Source organism: Artibeus jamaicensis, unplaced genomic scaffold (assembly GCF_021234435.1).
Source record: "Artibeus jamaicensis isolate MK-2021 breed Jamaican fruit bat unplaced genomic scaffold, CSHL_Jam_final contig_466, whole genome shotgun sequence".
Taxonomy (NCBI): Eukaryota; Metazoa; Chordata; class Mammalia; order Chiroptera; family Phyllostomidae; genus Artibeus; species Artibeus jamaicensis.
In genome coordinates, this window is record NW_026521844.1 from 17,751,421 (window position 1) to 17,768,965 (window position 17,545).

Consider the following 17,545-nt stretch of genomic DNA (forward strand, 5'->3'; position numbering starts at 1 on the left):
AGGTCTACAGCCATGTGGGGCTGCAGCAAACCAGGTGGGCTGCAAAGCTCTAAGCCTTTACCTGAAACAGAAACTCTGGGCATTGGCCTTTGTTTTGGCCTTGCTGAAGACACATTTGGACTTTTTCCATGGTAGGATGGATGGAGGTGGGACACTGGAAACCCAGAGGCAGATTTCTCCCTGAATAAATCTCGCCACACCACAGCCTCCCATGCATGGATCTGTGAAATGCTTTCTTGTGATCCCATGGAATAACGATTTCTACCAGCAACAGTCAGAGAGGCCACAACAGGTCAAATAATGCTGGCAGGGACTGATACAGAGCTGAGGGTGGTTTCAGGGCATCTGGACTGTGAGGTGCTATTTTTGGAGATTCATGAGAGGTTTTGGGACAATTAATAGAAATGAGTTTTGTGTTAGTTCTGTGTCTGGATTGAATACCTGGAAGCAGAAGCATGAGTCAGTCCATAAAGGACAGCAGTTAGGAGGGGAGAGCCCCTCCTTGTTCTAAACTACCTACCAGAAGGTACGCTGTGGGAAAACCCATACACTGCAACTATCTTACACACACCCCTCCATGCCCTGCAGACAACCTCTGCTGATCAGAATAGCCTCCAGCAGCAGCACAGTAGAAATTATCTATTAAAGTGCAAGGATGGACAAATGATTGAGAATCACCATGTGGTTCAGAAAAAAATAGCACCATGGAGAATAAGCACAAATAACAACAAAACAAGTTTAAAAAATAGAGGTACCATAACAAAGAAGAAACTTTAAAGTAAGGACAACTCTATTCATGGAGTGATGAAAAGATAATGCATTTAAGAAAAAAAGCTACTAGAGATTACAAATGTTTAAAATATGATTATCAAAAATAAAATTAGTAAAAACTTTAAATAGCATAATGGAACAAATTCATGACATTAGAGAATAGAGAAAATACAAAAGAAAGGTTAAAAGACATGAAGGATAAAATAAGGTATCAGAAAGGGTAAATATAAGAAATAATCAAGAAATTTAAAAAATTATCCCGAAACCCTAGAGTAGTATGTCTTTAGTTTAGAGTGGCCCATCAAATAACAAGCAGGCTAATAAATGTCATATATCACCAAAATATTATCCTACAATTTCAAAGTACAATAAAAACTTGGCCCTGGCTGGTGTAGCTCAGTGGATTGAGTGCGGGCCTGCGAACCAAAGGATCGCAGTTCGATAACCAGTCAGGGTACATGCCTGGGTTGCAGGCCAGTTCCCAGCAGGGGACACATGAGAGGCAACCATACATTTATATTTCTCCCTCTCTCCTTCCCTTCCCCTCTAAAGATAAATAAATAAAATCTTTCAATAAATAAATAAATGGTAAAATCTCTTTATTAAAAAAAACCTTACAAGTCAACATTAAGGAAAGACTTTACCTTCCTTAGAAATCCATACTTCTTTAGAAATCAAGAAATCATGTAGATAAACAAAAATAGTAAGATTTTGATTAACAAGCAAACAAGCTCCATTTAGTAAAGACACACAGAACTCTCTTTTAGATACCCTTAAAAGAAAATATATTCTAGTGTTAGAAAGAAATTGACAAAATTTCATTTACTTCTTGAAGTTTTCAATCATTGTTAATGATTCAGCGCTGTGCCCCTCAAAACCAGAAACCTCACTTTAAAATACTGAAGAAAATAAAACATAAAATCTTAAAATATACCTAGCATAGTTTTAGAAGACATGGAAGTAAAATAAATTATTCTCAAAACCCAGTATTTGAATGACTTTTCTAGGTAGAACACACATGTACAAATACACACACCCACACGCTATCTTTCCCAACACCTTTCTCACAGAACACACCGTTTTCTTTGCCATGTTTTTTCTTTACCAAAAGAGAGTATTGCCACAAACCAAAATCCTGCATAGCAACAACATATTTATATTAAAACAAGCCACTTAGAGAGAAACCAGGTTCTCTGGCAAAAGCAGAAATGGAATAAAAACAGACGCTACCACTGTTAAGACAGGTACAATTTACAGCCACAGACTCTCCCAGCACAACTGCTGTGCACTCCTTTCCCCTACAGCAGCGTTTGAAGTGGTTAGATCTTATCGAAATCCAGTTGTGCAAGTTTTCACTGATGCCAGTGGGTAGTACAGGACCAAGGCACGGAGGCAACCTGGCAATCAGCAACCGGGGATCCAGCTTTTTATATCAAGTCTCTTGACTGGGCCCCTGTCTCCAGGCCTCCCTGGAGGAAATGGTTTTCTTTATAGAAACCTGGAAATGTATGCTCTCCCAGAATGATCTAGCAGTAGCTTTAATGATTTTAATTCAGCAGGAAGAAGAAGAGATGGATGAGGTTCACAACTAAGACATGAGGAAGGGTGTCTATCCTTCAGCAGTTCATGTTACTTGGTTCCTGTGGTTTCATCAAAAAGAATCACAGAAGGATCACAGGTGTATCATTTCTCTGGAAACCTCTGTTTGCAAGACAATAACAAAACCTATGGAGACTGGTCAGAGAGGTGTGAGTGGTGTGTGTGGGAAAGCTAAACTTTGTGTGTGGTGTGTCTTGTCTTGCAGATGCATAGGTTAGCTGCAGACACGTGAGATCTTAAATTCTCAATAAATCAAAACAAAGATTACTGAAAACGTTTTTAAAATTCTGAACTGCTTCTAATATAGTAAATTGGAGATATATATAAATTAATAATATAATATATATTTAAAATTGTACTATAAGAATGGCAAACAAGGCCAATCTTGTTCACAAAGGTAACTGATTAAAAGCAATACCAAAAGTTGGGGCTACTCACTGGAGTCTCCTGAAGTAAGCAGATAATTTTGGCCACAATACAATGGGTTCAGAGAAGTCATATTATTTTTGCAATTGAAAAACTTGAGAATCCTTACCAATTATAAATATGTCTCAGTTTCTACACCTATAAAATATTATATAGCATACTCTCAGGAACAATCTGAAGGAAGCCATAGTTTAAAAATGAGAAAATGTCAATAAATACTAATAACAAAGTATTATCAATTAAGACCCTTAAGAAAAATTGCTTTGAGACAGCTACAAAGCACTCTCAGGACCATTCGTTTACCAGATAAGGATGAAATTCATTCCCGTAGTTCATATGTGGTGGGGACTGTGTTGGTTTCAATTACAACAGGAAATGTTACTGTTTGTAAGTTAAGGAAAGCATTAAAAAGAATACATATAATCAAATTTAGGAACTAATAAAAAAGGCAGATTGAATAACACGCAGAAGTAGGAGAAAGTACACAGCAAAAGTCCTGGTGTAAGTTACTGAAATTTCACAAAATCCACATTATATTCAAGTATTTCAACAAAAATTAAATCAATGAAAAAAACAAGAAATACAAAAAGACACAAAAAGAATATAACTAGAAATAACTCACAAAATAGTCATATACAAAATGGAAAAAACAAAAGAAGCCTATACTTTGGTGTGTGAAAACTCAGCTAAGTGGAAGTCTAGAAAGTTGGGATAAAGGGAGCGATGTAGCCCTGTCTGTCACCTGTGCACAGTGGGATGCTGCCTGAATAAGTTGAGTCTCAAAGTGGGATTCTAACAGGCCCTGTTTCCATCTTCCCGGAACCGTTTAGTTCCACTTTAAAATTTCAGTGGTGCAGCATAAGCGTAAACATGGGAGACTGTTTTCCAGGAAGAAAAATCAGCACTTGCTCAGCCCTGCACTTGGACTCATTTCTCAGGCCACAATTGGAATAGAACAAATGATGGGTGAGCAGCAGGATCTCTTCTCCTTGTGGCATTTGCTTGCTATCCTCCTTCAATAAGAAATGAATTGTGTGCATGGAAGGTCACCTGTGACCTTATCTTAAGCAGTTACGTAATCGTGTTTATCACATGTAACCCTGCAACTCTGGCCACAGGTGACTGGAACAGAATAAGCACCTGGTTCAGTTTGAGCCAATCAAATTTTCTCCTCCCCAAGATTTGGTGTAGAAGTGATGTCAACTGTGGAGAAGTGGACTGGTCACCCTCCTCTTGCCCTGTGCACAGAGAAGTACCTCAGCCAGATTTTAGGAAGGAAGAGTGAAAAAGGCCCCGAGACTAGAGAAAACTTACAGAGCAGAGAGAAATAGAGAATACTACTTGGGTTCCTGGAATATTTCCATCTTCCTGCAGATAACCTTACCTCCTTCCCACGCAGGTGCTGCTGTGGAGCTGACTCCCCTTTAAACTTCCTGTGCGCAATTCTCCACCTTGAAGTGTGTTTCTGAAGATAACAAAGCACAGCCTTAGTCTTCCAAGTATTACTTCACCCATTATTTACTACAAAACAAGAATAAATCAATGTCAAGAAGCTCTTTAAATTTGATGTCATTGTTGCACAGCCTACGCATTTCAAATTAAGAATACATGTTTCAAATACACAATAATCTTGATATACTAGGACATCATGAATCATTTTATATGGTTCAAAACTCAAAGAAAGTGTACACTGAATTTAAGTTTTAAAAATTAATGAGAAACTTTACATCTGACCTTAATTCCCTTTATTAGCTTATCCATATAGTACCATAAAACACAACACCTGGTAAATCTCTACAAAAACTGATTCTCCATCTTTGAAAACATTCTGTCAGAGAATATGGACTTCCTGGCTTTATCAGAAGGACAGAACATGAATTAAGCAGCCTTGAGGTTTTCAGAATATAGAAAATCTCATAATGTCTTTGTTCTTTTCTCTTGACAATCATATCTTTCCTGGTATCTGAGAGACTGAAGAATTAACATATTTTAAATTCAAACCTGGAAAACATCCATTTATGTCTCAGTGATAGAAATATATTGTGGTAAAAAATTCTTCATTATCAAATGCATTGTGTACAACCAAAAAAACAGGCTACCAAGTGTATCATATATCATGCTCTTAACCAAAGTATTTTATTACTTAGCAAGTATACTTTAATAAGACTTTAAATGAACTATGTTTATCAAAAGTACTATTTTTTGTAACTTCTTTTTTCTTGAGGGCTTGAAGAATTTTAACCAAAATTAAAATATTTACAAAACTTTCATTTATTTACTTTTGCGTTTTTTAATTGTTGTTCAAGTACAGTTGTCTCCACTTTCCAGCCACACTTTCCCCCTCCCCACCCAGCCCCACTTCCCACCCTCAATCCATCTCCCCTTTGGCTTTGTCCATGGGTCTTTATACATGTTCCTTGATGACCTTTCTCCTTTTTCCCCCATTATCACCCTTCCCCCACTTCTCTGGTTCCGGTCAATTTTTTCTTTATTTCGATGTCTGGTTACATTTTGCTTGCTTGTTTGTTTTGTTGATTAGGTTCCACTTATCAGTGAGATCATATGGTATTTGTCCTTCACCACCTGCTTCATTTCACTTAGCACAATGCTCTCCAGTTTCATCCCTGATGTCCCAAAGGATAGGAGCTCCTTCTCCCTTTCTGCTGTGTAATATTCCATTGTGTAAATGTCCCACAGTTTTTTGATCCACTCATTTACTGATGGGTACTCAGGTTGCTTCCAATACTTAGCTATTGTAAATTGTGCTGCTATGAACACTGGGGTGTATAGGTTCTTCTGAATTTGGTGTTTAAGGATTCTTAAGCTATAATGCCAGCAGTAGAATTACCAGGTCAAAAGGCAGTTCCATTTTTAGTCTTTTGAGGAAGTTCCATATTGTTTTCTACAGTGGCTGCAGCAGTCTGAATTTTCACCAACAAAGGACTAGGGTTCCCTTTTCTCCACGAAACTTTTAAAACAGCCTTTTTTTCTCCTTTAGGTACAAACACCATTTTAATATGCACTTCTTTGATGCCACTGATTTCTTTCGTAAATGACATCATAATAGAATTTAAGAATACCATTTAACATTATTTTCCCTCTGGCAACTCATGGTATATAAGACTCTAATTGATATTTAATCATTTTGAATGTGAACATAATTCTACAGGAACGAAAGTATTGTCTACTCTGAATGAATCTGCCCCTTATTACTAGAGATCAATGGCAAACACATTTGTTTTCTATAACAAGTGTGCAAATCAATAGAATGGCCTACGTCATGATAATAAGAAAAATTTAATGGAGGTCATTACTTCAATTTCCTATATCCGAAGTTGGTTGAAGCTAGGTATTATAAGAAAGAAAGTTGTAGATTGTGTTGGCTTCTTGAAAAGCCATTTTATTTGGAAAGCATATTAACCAATTTAGCCCAATAATTGAAATGTTGATGCACTTTGAGCCTCCTGGCTAACACGGAGCAATTATTGGTAGTGAAAGCTTATCACAGCTTTGCAGTTTCCTGCCTTCAAGTCTGGATCTATATTGGCTTCTGAATGAGGTGTCTTTTTAATAGCTATGGGCCCATTTAAACATTATTAGATCAATCCTAATCATTGCCTGCTAAGCTGCCCTCTTCTCTCTCCTTTCCAACCTTTACAGTTCTTTTGACTGTTGCTCTGGATCTTTCCTGTGTTAGAAAAAACACTGCTCTTGGGGAGACCTGGATTGTTCTAGCCCCATTCTCATAGTGATGTCCCTTCGCTATTTGAATTGCTTATCCTAGGGATGAATTTCTGCAATAATCTTATTTTATCCTGGATTATAATACTACTCTGACCTATACTTGATGATAGATCAGCAGTTAATTAGCATGATCACTACTGAAAATATAGAGCCTATACTTGTCACTACACTGACTAAACATTAGTCATTGCAGCAGGAATTCAACCCTTTGTATGATGGGACTTTCAACAAATGAAGGATTGGTATACTGTACATACAATTACCTAGTTTGTGCTATGGTGAGTAGGATGTCTCAAGGGCTACAAAATCTGAACCTTTTCCATAACGATCCAATGAACTCTGGAGACTTCAATTCAGAGGCTATCACCATAGGGATTACCCCAGTCACTGTAATGGGACATTGAAAGTCTGACACTATTTTCTCAGTTGAAGTCACCTCATAGTCCAGATTTTGAGTTGATCATTTTCATATTTGGTAACACATATTCATTTAGATGATATCTGGAGTTCTATAACAATATAATAACTGGGTCTCAATATAAAATAACATGTCATTTTTTATTTTCATAGGATTATAAAGTAGCAGATATTCATCTTGCTTTGCCTCTCCAAGACAACCCCCTAAACACATACACACATCTGCACACACATCCATACCCTCAAACACATACATGATGCACATGCACACAAACACATACAGTATATAAAAGCCAAGTAAAAAGAGAATTTTATTTCTGCATATAAATAGCTTTAATATATGTTAATTATTAAAAATTTAACTCCTCCACTACTATCATTTTAAAATAAATCCCTTGAAGTTTAGACCCTTGGTTCCTTTCTTAGAGTCAAAACTTTTAAAATTCAACTTAATAAGGAAATTTTCTTCTTATTAGAAGAAATAAAGTTCTTCTCTTTACGTCTTTTGGTAAAGAGAAGAATAGAATTTGCTCAGTTTTCAGATGTCTCACTGAATGCGCTCATAGCCCTCTTGTTAATGTTCCAACACTGGCTGGGTTATGTGGTTTGGACCCTCTTGTGTGAAATAAGAAGGAAAGTTCTCCCCACTGACAAAGTGACCTTCTCTTTCCTGTCCATCAAGAAAACAGTATGTTCAGCCTGCTGTCCCCTCTGCTTCCCTATAATATCACACCTCACTGTCTATCTCCGCTTTTTTTACAGTAACAAATGTTCGATTTCCTTGGTGCCACCTTTGCCCATTACCTTTCTTTCCTGCCTGCTTTCGACCTCGGAGGGCCAGGTCAGCCTAGTGAGAGGAAGGAAGGTTGGGCGCTGGACAGGGAAACAGAGAAGTTGACTAAGTGGCCACTCTTAGGGCTTGCAGCCACAGGTAACCCAAACTGGAAAAATAGAACGAAGTTTGGAATTTGAAATTTTTGCTGGACTGAACATGCTAATTACCTAAATGAAGTTAATCTAATGCACAGTAATGACTGGAGGATATTCTATTATCAGAAAGCGGTAAGGAGAGTAGTGCCCCAAGCAGATTAAAAGAGGCAGATGGAGGAAAATACGGTTGCCTTACAGTGGCATCCTGTGAAGTCCACATCTTCCCACAGGGATGCTGATTTAGATGCAGCAAAGAAATCAAAGTTCTCCTCAGCTTGAACGTCAACATGCAGACTGCCAGTTTCAAATGGGCTTGGGAACCCCTGGTAAACTGGGAGAACAGGGTTTGCGAAGGACAGGTTTCCCTGACATCTCTTTGCTAGGACACTCTAAGAAAGATAAAATATCTTAAAGGAAGGGGAAAAATAGGCTTGATTCAACAACAAAGCTCTATGCTTCAGGGTGAAGAGGCCATTCTAATAGGGTATTTGTCAAAGAGATTTTCCTGCTGGCTTCTCTGGCCTCAGGTAGTATGTAAGTAGAGAATGAGGGGGAAGGCTGGGTAAAAAATGAAAGATTTGTCTCCAGTGATTCCTGTCCTTTCTGTCCTTGCCGTGGCTCACTATTAATGTATACATTTTATGGACATGTGACTTTCTTGGGCTTATAGGATGTAGACAGAAGTTATGTTGTTTTCTGAGGTCTTAAGAGGTGTCATTTGTTTCCACTCAGTTTTTTTAAGCTTCTGCCATTCCCATGAGAAGAACATTCCCCAAGGAACTGCTGGACCCAAAGGAGAAAATACCCGGCGTGATCTGGACGCAGCCACAGCCCACAAGCTCAGTGGATTCTCTGAGCCAGCAGAACCATTGCCAATCCATGAACCCACAAGAAAAAACAAAATCTGATCTTTGAAAGCCACACACACTTTGATGGTGTTTTTTGGACAGCACTGTCAAGTAAAAAACAAAAATTGTTAAAGTTTCTGTAAAACCACAGGCATACTAGGGAATATAAAACACTGGAATTAGAAGGAGGTATTCACCTCCTATTTTCTTATTGAACACTCTGAGCTGTGGGATCTTGAGTGATCCAGGTCAGTAGCAAAGGCAGGAAGTTCTGGGAGATAACACAGTGTCTGGGAAACGTTAAGTCCTCCATCACAGCAATTTCCAGCTCGTGGTGCCTGGAAACAGGGAGAAGTGGTCATGCTCTCAGGAGTGCTAAGTGACAGTAGCAGTGGGAATCCAGGTATGCAAATATTCATTAGATCCATAGGAAGTAGATAGAGAGAAGACAACTCAACTCCACAGATGACACATTCTTGTGCATAACCAGATACGATACATATCCAATAATCTCCCCATGATCCAGACAGAGCCAGAAGCAAAGAAATACAAGTTACAAGTTGTGATTACAATGGATGTTTACAGAAATAATCAAAGCCATGAACAAAGTTGAAAGATAAATTTAATACATTTATAAGTAACCCAAACAGTGGTAGAAAAGCTTATGTCTTTGATAATGAAATAGAGATTTGAGACTTCAGGCCCTGGCTGGTGTAGCTCAGTGGATTGAGCGCTGGCCTGTGAAGCAAAGGACTGAAGTTCGATTCCCAGTCAGGGCATACGCCTGGGTTGCAGGCCAGTTCCCAGCAGGGAACACATGAGAGGCAACCATACATTGATATTTCTCTCCTTCTCTCCTTTTCTTCCCCTTTAAAGATAAATAAATAAAACATTTTTAAAAAATAGCACAGAAGTAAAAAAAAGGATTTCAGAAAGGTGAAAATTTGTACTGAAATCAACAAAATAAAATTATGAAGATAAATGCAAAATTCTGCTTTTATACTCAGGAAATCAAGTGACCAAATTCGGTTGAAGATATTAGGTTATGAGAAAAAGGTCAGGAGATGTTATATTATTTTAAGCCCATGTGATTTATAATAAAACTAATGCAATCCTATATTGTACTAATGAAAATGTAATGCCCACATGAAAGATGGGGTTAGTTTCTCTGGACTCGGCACTGGATAGAGTGTGGTGCTCAGTTAAATTAAATTCTGTCAGTATTTAAGTGTCTACTTTGTGTAACTGAGTGTGAATAGTGAAAAAAGGAAATGACTGAAACACTGCACTCAGCAAGGTCAGGGTTGGAAGCTGCAACATGAAAGGGGTAGTTCAAGGAAGAAAGAGGTTTTCAGTCTGAGAAGGGATGACTTGATGAGGAGGTCCAAGAGAATTATTTTCAAATATTTGAAATTCTAGTGCTTTGAAAGAATAAGGAAACTTTGTGGGACTCCAGAGAATAAACTCAAGGCCAATGCATAGATAGTAATATTATAATTGATGGTAATGTTATCAATTAAGATTCAAATTCTGATACAATGTAAAAGAAACATTTACAATTAAGTCTACTGAAAAAATTAAATGGCTATTTGTCCTTCTCTGACTGACTGATTTCACTAAGCATAATACCCTCTAGATATGTTCATTTGGTCACAAATGGTAAGATTTTATTCTTTATTTATAGCTGAGTAATATTCCCTTGTGTAAATGTACCACTACTCTTTTATCCGCTCATCCACTGAAGCGCACTTGGGCAGTTTCCAGATCTTGGCGATTATCAATAATGCTGCAGTGAACATAGCGGTGCTTATGTTCTTTTAAAAGTGGTGTTTGGGTTTTCTTCAAATATGTGGCCAAAAGTGGAATCACTGGGTCATAAGGCAGTTCCATTTCTAATTTTCTGAGGAACATCCATACTGTTTCCCACAGTGCTGCCCCAGCCTGCATTCCCACCAACAGTGCACTAGGATTTCCCTTTCTCCACATCCTCACCAACACTTGTTTGTTGATTCATTGATGACTATCATTCTGACTGGTGTGAGGTGATGTTTCGCTGTGGTTTTAATTTACATCTGTCTGGTGGGTAATGCCATTGAGTATCTTTGCAAATGTCTATTAGCCACATGTATGTCCTATAGAAAAATATCTATTCATTCAGGTACCCTGCCCATTTTTTAACTGGATTGTTTGTGTTTTTGGTGTTGAGTTGTATAAGTTCTTTATAAATCTTGAATATTAACCCCTTATTAGATATATCATTGCTGAATATCTTCTTCTTTTCAGTGGATTGCCTTTCTGTTTCATTGATGGTTTATTTTTTGTGCAAAATTTTTTTAGTTTGATGTAGTCTTATTTGCTTATTACTTACATGTGGAATCTAAAGAACAAAATAAACAAATAACCAAAATAGACACAGAGCCATAGATACAGAAAACAGACTGTTTGCAGAGGGTAGGGGGTTGAGGGAATGGGTAGAAAAGGTGAAGCACAAACTGGTAGTTACGAAAGTCATGACGTGTAAAGTAAGCACAAAGAATATAATCAATATGATTGTAATAACTATGTATGATGCCAGATGGGAACACTGTGTAAAGTACATGATTGTCTAACCAATGTAATGTACACCTAATACAAAAATATTGAATGAAAAACTATAATTGAAAAATAAGATTAAAAAATAAACTATACTTGAAGAACAATTAAAAAACTGTTGAAATTAAATAAATAACTTGGCCCTCCCACAAGACAATGAGGCTTACATTCCTGGAGGGAGGTTAGCAGAGGTAAAGTGGCCGTGTTGTCAGGGGATTTCTGTTTGGTGTTCTCTCTCCCCCCCCCCCAAATTCTATCAATCTGTGAAAACTTTTAATAATTTCCACTTCCCATCAGTAAAATAACCCTCAGAGAATCCCTCTACTTTATGATTAAGAGGGACGTATGTGGGAAGCAATTTTTATGAGAAATGTACCACATTCACAAGAGCACTTATCTTGCCCACTTGATATTTGATTATGTGCCTGTTGGTAAAGTGAGTTCAGCAATAGCCAAGGTAGTGTTTGAGTGTATGTATGTGAGCTTGCCCTTCCTCACACATCGTAATACTGCATAGATGGATGAGTGGGTTGATAATTAGAGACAGAAGGAGGGGTTGGGGAGAGAGAGGGGAGAGGAGCAGAAGGGAGGAAGGAGGGGAGGGGAGGGGAAGGTGGAATGGGGGAGAAGAGAGAGCATATGTAGCCAAGAGGGTGAAAAGTGCCATTGAAATCTGCACATGACCAGAGCCCTCATCTCCTATGGGTAATCACCCCCCTTTGGGGCCCTGTGTGGTTAGAAATGCTCCTTTCTAAATATAACAAGTGAAGCACTTGGGCATGGTCCATCGCCAGATAAGTCACACAAGAAAAATGGGATGATTTAACAAAGGATATAAGGAAAAATTTAAGCTTCAAAGGCAGGGAGATGATGAGCATGTAGAGGGAAAAAAGAAAAGAAAATACCCAACAAGATGACTGGATTCCATGGCTCACTGTCAGCAAAGCCAGTGGGGTGAACAGAGGACAGGGATGTGCAAGAGGCAATTGGGACAATGATGAAACAATTATTCTTGAATTACTCCCAAAAGCTCAGCAAGAACCTGTTACTCATGCAGTCATGTGAGGACAGGCCTTGGGAAGGTAGAACAGTCTAGGGGGTCCCCAGTGTGGGACAATACTCGGCATGAAGGTGACAGAATGCCTCAGAGTTGAAAGCTTGACAGACACGGGAAAGTACAGCAAGAGGAGGCAATGATGAATTTTAATCCTACAGTGATACATGGAATATTGAGATGGAAACAGTTTCTCACAGGGTTTTACAGTCTAGTGATGGGGGATAGACCAGTTTTATTTATATCCTAGTATTCAAGGTCATCTCTGTAGACCCGAGGCTTTGAAACCAGCCACTGTGTTTAACTGTGAAAAAAAGCAAAAGGCACCACTATCTGCAGGTGGGCTGAGGAGTCTGTCAAGCTTCCCTGAACTGAACCAGCAAACCAAATGAGAAAGAAACACAACAATCAGCATCTACTCTGAAACAATTTGCAGGCCTAACTTTATTATTAGTTCACGGTGATAAGAACGGCAAGTAAGTGAAAGAAACCCAATAAATGCCATCATATATTTGAGGATTTTGCTTTGCTGGTTAAGAGAATTACAAAAAATATCAAAAATTGATGCAGCCACTAGGAAAAGGAGGTTCCTCAAACAATTAAAAAGAGAACTATCTTCTAACCTGGCAATTCTACTTCTGGAGGAAATGAAAACACTAACTCCAAGAGATATCTGCACTCTCACGTTAACTGCAGCATTACTTGCAACAACCAAGACATAGAAAAATGTGAGTGTTCATCTCTGGATGAATGCATAAAGAAAATGTATATATATGAATGTATACACAGCACACATATATACAACGGAATATTATTCAACCATAAAAAGGAGGTATTGACATTTGTGACAACATACATGAACTTTGAGGGCATTATGCTAAGTGATGTAAGTCAGACAGAGAAAGAAAAATATTGTATAATTTACTTATATGTGGAATCTAAAACAAACATATCAAACTCATAGGTGTAGAAAATAGATTGCCAGAGGCAGGGGTCAAAATTGGTAAAGTGAGTCAAAAGAAACAAACTCTCAGTTATAAAATAAGTAAGTCATGGGGATATGAGGTACAGCATAGCACCCATAATTAGGAATACTCTATTATATATTCAAAAGTTGTTTAGAGAGATCTTAGAAAGTTCTCATCATGTCCTGACTGGTGTGACTCAGTGGGCTGGGCATTGTCCCGCAAACTGAAGCATTGCTCATTTGATTCCCAGTCAGGTCACATGCCTGGGTTGCAGGCCAGGTCCCCAGCTGGGGACATATGAGAGGCAACCAATAGATGTCTCTGTCTCACATTGATGTTTCTGTCCCTCTCTTTCTCCCTCCCTTCCTCTTTCTCCAAAATTAAATAAATAAAATGAAATAAATAAACAGTTCTCACAAGAAAAATATTGTAACTATATGAGGTGATTAATTTCAAACAGTTTGTTGTGGTGAATCTGCAATACATAGAAATATCAAATGATTATATTGCACAACTGAAACTAATATAAATGTTATGTGTCAAATATTTCTCAAAAAATAAAAAAATTAACTAACTAAAAAACAATTGAATTGTCTTATGGATGACTCCATATTCTTTTCAACTACTGATAGTATGGGCAAATATTCAAAATTATTTTTCTTGCTCTTATTTTCTGACTAATGGATAGTAATATTATGTGAGAAAATTTTGTATGTCTTAGGTCAGGATCCTGTACTAATTTTTGCAAAACAAACAATAGTTTACAAAAGAAGCACTTTTTTTTGTAGACTACAATTTTGCTTTCCAAAGATCTTTAACATCTATTGTTTTGCAAATTATTCTTCTCAGTTTATTTCATTAATGGTTGTAGTGACAACCCTACATAACTCACTTTAAGTTAGAAACAATATATAAAATGTATGTAGACATGGTATTTGGCTTATTTTTTTTTTATTTCAGTATCCTTTTTATCAAAAGTAGTGATGGCTAAAGTGATATTGTATCTAGGATTTTCTTTAGAAAATTCCAAAAATGAGGAAAAACATAAAAGTAGGAAGATATACCATCTGGTTTATCTTTGTTTCAATGTCCTTTTTGTACACAACTATTTATGGCTAAAGTCATATTATGTCTGGGGAAGTGAAGAAGAGCTGGACGTTACCAAGGAGGACCCGCAGCGGAGCACGGGAAAGTGTGAGTTCCTTCACGCATGTCCCACGGCTCATAGCCAGGGAGGAATAACTAATCGAAGAGGGGAAGTGAGTGTAGTGGTAAATAAAACTGAAAAAAATGTATCAGTTGGAAGAACATCACCTAGCATCATGATGAAATCCTGGCACATAAACAATCCTAAGGTGATTAATGCCCACAATGATGGAACCAATGTATGGACAGAAGACGCAGCAGCTGCCTCTGTGTACCTGCACCTCCTTTAACTGCTTGCTAACACTTCTTAGCCCAGACCTGTGAATCACTGGAATGGCCGCAGAAATTGTCAAAATAATCTCTGAGGAGCAGATGGTTACGAAGCCTTCTGTCCAGATGCCAGAATCCCATGTGCTTGCCAACATGTGTTTCCAGCATGCACCATTATACTTAAAATATTATTTTTTCTTTTTCTGCCACACTTACTCTACCATAATTAACAAGTTTCCAGTACTTTTCCAGAACAAAAGAAACATTGCAGCTTGTTTGCCTGCCTTTAATAAATAGAAAGAAGAAAACCAAGTGTCGGACATCCACAAACCTTCAACCTTAGCTGAAGCTCTATTGTTTGGGGTTCATGTTAATGGTCTTCATGAAGTCCCTTTACATTTTTTAGGTTCTACTGTGTTATTTTCTCCCCTGGGTTCCCAGTCACCTTACTACTGAGAGGACTGATCTTTGATTCCTTGCCAAGTCCACTAGCAAACAAACAAAAAAACAGTTTCGTGAAAGAAACTAGTCACATATTTCTTATTCCCCGGAACCAGGAGAAGATGGTAAGGAAGCAGATTCTCTACTTCACAACAATAGTGGGGGTTCTCAAGCCAGCCATGCTAAGTAAGATTCCCCAGGCACCAGACATCATGACTACAAAACCTTTGGCACCATCTCAGAAGCTGAATTTCCAGATATCGACAACAAAGCACTTTGATCAGCACCCAAGGCTGAGTTACAGGAAGAAACGAAATATTTGCCAAACCCAAGTGGACCCTTTTAGGAGGTCTGAGATGCCATGGTCCAGAGTTCAGTCTTTTCGGTGATCAGTTTTTCTATTGACCTGTTTACTTGCTCCTGCATCAGACTGTCCATGGCCTCCAGGGTCTGGCACCACTGGATATGGAAAATGTCCAAAATGCCACGAGTTTTCTATTTCTGCAACAGTCAATTTGGCATATTTACATGGTGTCCAAACATAGGGTTTTGAAGCTACCAATCAGTAACAGCATTCTCTTACATTCCCTCAACCTATTTTCCCAGTAATCTGCATACCACACTTGTGACACTAGAAAAAGCCTTAACCTTTCAACAAAAATCTTAAATTCCTTTCGGTGAATATTTTAGAGTTGTAGAACAATATGTTGATTTTATTAGTAAATAAACTAATTGTTGGATTTTTTGTTTGGTCTAGTGAAGCATGATGTTGTAGAAACACAGCTTACATTGTGATATGCGATGTTTAATCAGTAATTAAAAAAATAAGCAGTATTACACTTTATTTTAATGATTAAATTTTTGAAATGATGCTGATTTAAGTCAGAATGACTTCCGAAGGGTTTTTTCTTGCCTGCAACAATCTAGATACCTAACAGAAGAGAAACAGAGAAAGAGTAAAAAGTGGTTTTCTAACCAAGAATAAAAAGTGGGTTTTGGTTTTAGAAAGTTTTGTTTATTTGTTTGAATTAGGGTTGAGAATTTCGTGGGCAGCATCTGGACGTACTTCAGCATGCAGGGCAGTATGTTTGCTTTGCAAAAGTCAAGATTAAGGACAAAAGAGTAATGATAAAGAGAGCACCATCATTTCTGTCCATATGAATGCCCTAGCTCCCACTGTCACGTGACCTAGGTTTTGGTCCTGCCCCTACCACTAAACAAAAAGATTTTAAACATTGAGAAGTTTCCTCATCAGAAAATTGAAATTGAAATTCAGGAAGAATACATGCAAATACTGTAACACCAGAACTTTCTTTTCTAGCATTTTTTCCCTAAGGAAAAAAGATGAAAACTACAGAAATATACTTTGAAAACCTGACAATAATGAGTTAAAGGTGAACTCCTCTTACAACACTACATTGAAACATGTTGGCCCTCAAAGAAAAATAACACATGCTAAAATAAGTCCAAGTACAATAACCTAAAGCAAATCAGAGCATATAAGTATTACACTTCTGTTGGAGAGTGGTGTTTTATTTATGGTACTAATTTTCTTCATTGATTTTGTTACAGATTAAAACATTACAAAGATGCATGAAATCTTTTTGCCCTAAACTTAAAGTTCTAACCCTCTAAAAAGTTTGCATTTCACAAAACACACTGCCCATAGCCCTGGGTCTTTTCACATGTTGTTTGTTCTGTGGAAAATTTGCACTCTTTACAGTGCCTGCCAGACAGAAGATTGGCCAGCAATGAAGTTTCTTGTTCAGATGAAATGGGAGAGAATCCAGATACTGACCTAAGTATAAGATAATTTTCTTATAATACAAAGATAGTAATGTGTATTACTACCAGCACTTAGTAATTTAAATTAATTTAAATTTAAACACTGGGTTAATGTTTTACTTTATTACTAGTATTGGAAACACTTGTTAATTATTTGTTAAATAAATAAACTTAGACCCCTGCCTTATGCTTTATGCAAAAGTAGATTTCAAAGGTTTACTGGTATGAATATGAAAAAATCTAGTGTGCAAATATTAAAGTATTAATAGAAAAATAATTTTATAATAATTATGTGCAATCAGTAAATTTATAAAAAACAAATACTATAAACTCTTCACCCTTATCCCCGCATTATTCCCTCCCCTCTCCCCTCTGGTCACTGTCAGCCTGTTCTCAATTTCAGTGTCTTTGGTTATATTTTGCTTGCTTGTTCATTTTGTAGATTAGGTTCCAGTTAAAGGTGAGATCATGGGGTATTTGTCTTTCTCCACCTGGCTTATTTCACTTAGCATAATGCTTTCCAGTTCCATCGTGCTGTTGCAAAGGGTAGGAGC

General features: G+C 37.6%; 1 long non-coding RNA gene across 1 annotated transcript in view; it reads right to left on the minus strand.

Moving 5' to 3' along the window:
* The window catches only part of LOC128627754 (uncharacterized), a 176,095-nt gene that overhangs the window by 135,827 nt on the left and 22,723 nt on the right, over nucleotides 1-17,545 (minus strand). The window contains exon 2 of the long non-coding RNA XR_008392051.1: nucleotides 4,181-4,317. This is a non-coding gene — a long non-coding RNA (uncharacterized LOC128627754). The remainder of the gene's footprint in view (nucleotides 1-4,180; nucleotides 4,318-17,545) is intronic.